Source organism: Ostrinia nubilalis, unplaced genomic scaffold (assembly GCF_963855985.1).
Source record: "Ostrinia nubilalis unplaced genomic scaffold, ilOstNubi1.1 SCAFFOLD_43, whole genome shotgun sequence".
NCBI lineage: Eukaryota > Metazoa > Arthropoda > Insecta > Lepidoptera > Crambidae > Ostrinia > Ostrinia nubilalis.
In genome coordinates, this window is record NW_026973577.1 from 57,501 (window position 1) to 65,000 (window position 7,500).

Consider the following 7,500-nt stretch of genomic DNA (forward strand, 5'->3'; position numbering starts at 1 on the left):
AAAAAACTAAAATATATTATAAACCATACCTATTTTTATTTTCTTTTGTTCACAGGTACATAGTTGAATTCGTCCAATCATATAAACGGCGCCTTCAACTAGAGGATTCAACACAAAATCGGTATGTTATTGTATTTATTTATTTTTAGAAAACGTACGTGGGTTCCTTTAAGTTTTTTTTTTTCAGCTTTGCAACCTTTTACTCACTCACTGCCCCAAAATCCAAAACCAACAAAATATTAGTTTTTCCAAAAAGTTACGTTTTCAAAAGTTAGGTTATGAAAAGTTAGGTTTTCAAAAGTTAGGTTATGAAAAGTTAGGTTTTCAAAAGTTAGGTTTTCAAAAAGTTGGATTTCATAAAGTTAGGTTTTCAAAAGTTAGGTTTTCAAAAAGTTGGATTTCATAAAGTTAGCTTTTCAGAAGTTAGGTTATCAAAAGTTAGGTTTTCAAAAAGTTGGATTTCATAAAGTTAGGTTATCAAAAGTTAGGTTTTCAAAAGTTAGGTTTTCAAAAGTTAGGTTTTCAAAAGTTACGTTATCAAAAGTTAGGTTTTCAAAAGTTAGGTTTTCAAAAAGTTGGATTTCATAAAGTTAGGTTTTCAAAGGTTAGGTTTTCAAAAGTTAGGTTTTCAAAAGTTAGGTTATCAAAAGTTAGGTTTTCAAAAAGTTGGATTTCATATATTTAGGTTCTCAAAAGTTAGGTTATCAAAAAGTTGGGTTTCATAAGGTTAGGTTTTCAAAAGGTAGGTTTTCAAAAAAGTTACGTTCTAAAAAGTTAGGTTTTCAAAAGTTAGGTTATCAAAAGTTAGGTTTTCAAAAAGTTGGATTTCATATATTTAGGTTCTCAAAAGTTAGGTTATCAAAAAGTTGGGTTTCATAAGGTTAGGTTTTCAAAAGGTAGGTTTTCAAAAAAGTTACGTTCTAAAAAGTTAGGTTTTGAAAAGTTAGGTTAGGTTAGGTTTGGTTTGATTTTTAGGTTATTCCAAATGCAAAAACAAAAAAATACATTGACCTGGTCAGCGGAGTTGTAAATAAATTAGGCTTCGCGCGCAAACGGAGGTCGCTGGTTGGTCGCGTCGCGATTGTCGTTTGATTGATGAATGATGCCGATGTTTTTTTGTGCAGCTACTTTTTTTAAAAATGAATAATGATTATAATGTTTTTTTTTTATGACATAAATAAAATTTTAAAAAATGTAAAAATTGAAAATAGATGACATTGAATACAATATATTATTTTTTCTTTTTTATATTACATTTAATAAATAATTAAAATAATGAACGATAATTTAAAAGTAAAATATTTATTTATGCATTTATTTCACTACTCAAATTCGTAGTATATGTTACGGTTAATGTGATAAATTGAAAATTATGAATAATCGCCGGTCGTTATGAATAATTACCGACAGGCTTGGTAAAAGTGATAAATTAATCACATTTATCAGTGATTATTACATAATGTAACCTTAATACTAACAAATACCATAAAAGAGAGAACACCGGCTCGTGTACAGCGCTCATGTGCAGCCTCACATTTTGATATCATATATTAAATATAATTTGGCAAAATGAGTTTGGAATGTTTTTTTGCATAACATTACTTTGCCATATTTAGTTTATACACACATAAATGATCTCATATTAATCATCACATTTACCAAATCATGAGGTAATTATTCATAATAACCGGCGATTATTCATAATTTTCACATTTATCATATTTACCGTAACATATAAATTATTACTAATTTTTATAAAATTTCGTTGTGTAGAAAATAAATATAATATTTTTCGTACACGAGCGACACCTATCGAACCGCTGGCGTGTGTGAAGAAATTACGTGGGTGCCTGCCACTAGCGAGAGGTGCGCAATTGTTTCAATAGATGGCGCTTTAGCAGTATTTCTTGGGTAGTGATGTAGCATAACATTCTGTAGATTCGAGTATCGATATTATTTTATTTGTATTATTATGAATATCAAAAAATAATAATATTATTATTATTATCATCAAATTAATAAATGTTTTAAAAATGTAAAAAATGTCGATGTCTATAATTAGTTGATAAATTAACGATAAAATTAAATAATGTTACTGTATGTATATAAGCAATAGATTATACTGTTGTTGGTATTTATTTTCACTACATACGTATACTTGCATAATAATGAATGATTCTGTGTGTTGTGTTATTATTAAATTTATACATAATTTAACTCTTTATTCACTATCGACTGTTACACGTCACTACCCGAGAAATGTTGCTAAAGCGCCATCTATTGGGATAATAGCGCACCTCGCGCTAATGGCACCCACGTCAGCGGACAGTGAAGTTCGGTCGGTTCCCGACAGGTGTCGCCCGGGCGCGGAAATATTATGTCCTTGTCTCAATCTTCACACAAAATTGAATTTAAATCATACCTAATAGTAATAATAATATAATTTACTGTGCAATAATTTGGGTACTTACATAACACACTTTTCAGTAATCATTGCATGTTATTGTTTGTTTTGTGAATTCAATGTACACTAATTATTATGTACATTTTAGAGATTGAATAGAAAAAATAACGCGTTTTTAACACAGTAAAACAACATAATAATAATAATTATTAGTTTAAAAATAATATTAATATCATAAACGAAAATATATATTGACTAGCGGCCGCCCGCGACTTCGTACGCGTGAATCCCGTTTTTCCCGTGGGAATTTCGGAAATTCCTTTCTTAGTGCACCTCTACGGTACCTAAGCTACGTCCCTTCCAAATTTCAAGTGCCTACGTTTAGCCGTTTAGGCTGTGCGTTGATCTGTCAGTCAGTCAGTCAGTTTCTCCTTTTATATATTTAGATGATCATCAATCATCATTGTCGTCATCATAATCAACTTGGATTATAAAATTGGCATCTTGTTAAATTAGCTATTTTATGAAACGAAGATTTTACTAACAAAGATTTACATAAAAAAAGGTTTGTAACCTATGGATATTGGCCAGCGAGTCCAGTAATAGAAAAATAATGTCCTTAATTTTATTGTAACTTCAAAAATATGATAATAAAAACTCAAATAAGCATTTTAAAAGGATCAGTACATTTTTAAATTGAAACCTTAAATTCTTTGAAGGTTTATTTTTTAATTTGTGGAAATGCTCTCCATTTTTTATTAGTGGATATGTTTTAATGTTGACAACACTTCTAAAATGTCAAAATTCCGTGTAATTAAAAATCTAATCAGACTTCAGGTACCGATAGTGTTGTACATTTTGTCTATTCTAGACAAATGTCTTAAAAACTTGGTGCAAAACGACGTTATTAATTATAATTTTAGGTCTTCAAAAGTTTTAAGTAATTTCAGGGATTACAAATTAGTTTGATTTATATATTAATATAAAATTGCATAATTACATAACACACTCAAACATTTTAAGTGCAACTGTTGTTTATTTATAATTGGGTATTTAACAAAATTTAATTATGTACTTAACTTTTTAAAAGGCCTAATTTTATACACCCACTATGGTATATATTTATTAGTTAAAGTTTTGAATAGTTTTGAATATTAATCATATACATCAATTAGTTTTTTTGTTTGTTTTTCCAACAAATCACGAAATAGGAAAAAATGTATCAATACAACTAAAAATCTTAATTTCTTTATTAAAAAAAAGTCGTGATTTATAATAATAATTTCGAATTAACAAAAATAATTTAATATTTTTTGTTCTTAATACGAAAGTTTTTTTTTTTTAATTAATTATTTTATTGTATTTATGTGTTATTAATATTATTAATTTTCCTATTTCGTGATTTATGGGGTGTCGCTTTTAACACTTTAATCGCAATCAATTTTTTTTTTTCTGTATCATCTTTTTAATAAAAAAAAAAAAAGGATCATCTAATCTAACCTAACCTAACCTAACCTAACCTAATCTAACCTAACTTTTTTTTTAATTATTAATTATCTGGTTATACATATAGGGGGTGTGTCACTTTAATTTTTTTTTTTTTTTTTTTTTTTTTTTTTTTTTTTTTTTTTTTTTTTTTTTTTTTTTACACTTAGCATTTAAAGCTGCGCGTGCGCAGCAGCGTACGAGCATAGCGTTAAAAATGTTTCTTTTCCATTCGCGGCTTCCACTCGAGAACCGAGAGAGTGTACAGACAAACGCGACGTCGGCGGCGTCCGGCCGAGCGAGATCAGTAACACAGCGACCGCCGTGCGCAGAGCGCGCGCGCACGCTCAAATGTATTATAAACATGATGCGCGCGCGCAGCACACTCTGCGTACGACGGATCGGTGCGTTTATAAGTTGTGTTTTAAAGCAAAGTGGTGAAAGAGTTGATGAAACTTTAACTTTTTCACTCTGTATGTACACTCTGTTGGCGTCTGAGGTTTCGGATGTTCAATGAGATTGACGGGACTTAGTGTGTGGCTCATTGGACGCTTGTTAAACTTTGTAGATCTACGGATGGGTTGTATGATCGAATTCGTAATAAAGATCTGTCTCACTCGGGCAATGTGTCCGCGCTATGTGCAGTTATCTGTGCTTTTGCATACGCGCTTCGACTGGCCACTTTTTAATACGCTTCGTTGTAACGCTTCCCGCCACATTAACCTTACATAAGGGCGATGATGGCTTTTTAGCGTTTACATCAGCGTATCAAATATATGTGTATATTTTTATGTATTCTATAGCACACACTCACAACACGCAAACATTTCAATGATGTATATGTCTCTGTAGTGATGGTGTCGACAAATCGTGAGAGGTAGGGTGGTTTTTCCAACACCGGGCTGACATATCGTTCATGATACGAAATTTGTTAGATTTTATTATAAAATGTGATGAATGAATGTTATGTCTATGCGAACGTTCAGTGTGGGCGCCTCTGTGAGCGCTATGTGGGTGTGTTTTTCTAGCATTCTATATTAATTTATAGAGTGTTGCAAAGACTCGCCTCACGACACACGTTGTAACTGCGAACAGTGTACACAGTAGTCAAGCCCAGTTCGGTCGGTCAAACGTCGAATTGGGCTATAGACACCAAACACACTCTTCGTTAATATTCTTTAACGAGAGCTATCATATGTATAATAATATGTGTAAGCTCCCTGGTTGATCCTGCCAGTAGTTATATGCTTGTCTCAAAGATTAAGCCATGCATGTCTCAGTGCAAGCCGTATTAGGGCGATACCGCGAATGGCTCAATATATCAGTTTTGGTTCCTTAGATCTTACTCAGTTACTTGGATAACTGTGGTAATTCTAGAGCTAATACATGCAATCAGAACTCTGACCAGTGATGGGACGAGTGCTTTTATTAGATCAAAACCAATCGACGGAGGGCCTCGCGTTCGAAGTCGTTAATTTTGATGAATCTGGATAACTTTTGCCGATCGCACGGTCCAGCACCGGCGACGCATCTTTCAAATGTCTGCCTTATCAACTTTCGATGGTAGTTTCTGCGACTACCATGGTTGTCACGGGTAACGGGGAATCAGGGTTCGATTCCGGAGAGGGAGCCTGAGAAACGGCTACCACATCCAAGGAAGGCAGCAGGCGCGCAAATTACCCACTCCCGGCACGGGGAGGTAGTGACGAAAAATAACGATACGGGACTCTTACGAGGCCTCGTAATCGGAATGAGTACACTTTAAATATTTTAACGAGGAACAATTGGAGGGCAAGTCTGGTGCCAGCAGCCGCGGTAATTCCAGCTCCAATAGCGTATACTAAAATTGTTGCGGTTAAAAAGCTCGTAGTTGCATTTGTGCGCCGCGCTGTCGGTGCACCGCATCCGCGGTGATACTGACACGTTTGCGGAGCATATCGTCGGTGAGCCGACGGTCAAACGTCGGTTCAATATCAAAATCCTATCGCGGTGCTCTTCAGTGAGTGTCGAGATGGGCCGACAATTTTACTTTGAACAAATTAGAGTGCTCAAAGCGGGCTCAAAATGCTGCTTGAATATTTCGTGCATGGAATAATAGAATATGATCTCGGTTCTATTTTGTTGGTTTTCAGAACTCCGAGGTAATGATTAATAGGGATAACTGGGGGCATTCGTATTGCGACGTTAGAGGTGAAATTCTTGGATCGTCGCAAGACGAACATCAGCGAAAGCATTTGCCAAAGGTGTTTTCATCAATCAAGAACGAAAGTTAGAGGTTCGAAGGCGATTAGATACCGCCCTAGTTCTAACCGTAAATATGTCATCTAGCGATCCGCCGACGTTACTACAATGGCTCGGCGGGCAGCTTTCGGGAAACCAAAGATTTTGGACTCCGGGGGGAGTATGGTTGCAAAGCTGAAACTTAAAGGAATTGACGGAAGGGCACCACCAGGAGTGGAGCCTGCGGCTTAATTTGACTCAACACGGGAAATCTCACCAGGCCCGGACACCGGAAGGATTGACAGATTAACAGCTCTTTCTTGATTCGGTGGGTGGTGGTGCATGGCCGTTCTTAGTTGGTGGAGCGATTTGTCTGGTTAATTCCGGTAACGAACGAGACTCTAGCCTGCTAAATAGGCGTCGTCATTTAGGTGTGCGTGGCTCACGTCACGCAACTCACTGGCGACGTATTAAAATTCTTCTTAGAGGGACCGGCGGCTTCGAGCCGCACGAGATTGAGCAATAACAGGTCTGTGATGCCCTTAGATGTCCTGGGCCGCACGCGCGCTACACTGAAGGAATCAGCATGTTCTCCCAGGCCTAGAGGCCCGGGCAACCCGTTGAAACTCCTTCGTGCTGGGGATTGGGGTTTGCAATTATCCCCCATAAACGAGGAATTCCTAGTAAGCGCGAGTCATAAGCTCGCGTTGATTACGTCCCTGCCCTTTGTACACACCGCCCGTCGCTACTACCGATTGAATGATTTAGTGAGGTCTTCGGACCGACACGCGGTGGCTTCACGGCCGTCGGCGTTGCTGGGAAGTTGACCAAACTTGATCATTTAGAGGAAGTAAAAGTCGTAACAAGGTTTCCGTAGGGGAACCTGCGGAAGGATCATTAACGTGTACGTTCACATGTGATACACAAGTGTCATGTGGGAATGATCATACAATAATCCAGACACAAAACAAAAGTTCTGATCGAAGGAAGGTCTCGTTTAATTATGAGATCGTTCGACGATTGGCGTCGTACGATATTCTACGTGTACAGATTGAAAATCCGCGATCTCAGTAGTTTTCGTACGTTCGTAAAATGACAAATTCATGCGGTTGAAAATTGTATATTTTTCAGACATTTATAAAATTATTATTATTATTGTTTATTTATAACCACTATAAACCATTACCCTGGACGGTGGATCACTTGGCTCGCGGGTCGATGAAGAACGCAGTTAACTGCGCGTCATAGTGTGAACTGCAGGACACATTTGAACATCGACATTTCGAACGCACATTGCGGTCCGTGGAGACACATCCAGGACCACTCCTGTCTGAGGGCCGGCTGCATAAAAACAATGACCACACTGCGCCGAACGATCATGTCTTTCGTGC

The 7,500-nt window shown here is 36.3% G+C and overlaps 2 non-coding genes across 2 annotated transcripts; both read left to right on the forward strand.

Moving 5' to 3' along the window:
- The first annotated feature begins 5,106 nt into the window (after nt 1-5,106).
- On the forward strand, nt 5,107-7,009 carry LOC135087442 (small subunit ribosomal RNA). Its single transcript, XR_010260826.1, has one exon. It is a non-coding gene; the product is annotated as a small subunit ribosomal RNA (ribosomal RNA).
- Nucleotides 7,010-7,292: 283 nt separating this feature from the next.
- Nucleotides 7,293-7,449, forward strand: LOC135087454 (5.8S ribosomal RNA). Its single transcript, XR_010260835.1, has one exon. It is a non-coding gene; the product is annotated as a 5.8S ribosomal RNA (ribosomal RNA).
- The last annotated feature ends 51 nt before the right edge of the window (nt 7,450-7,500 follow it).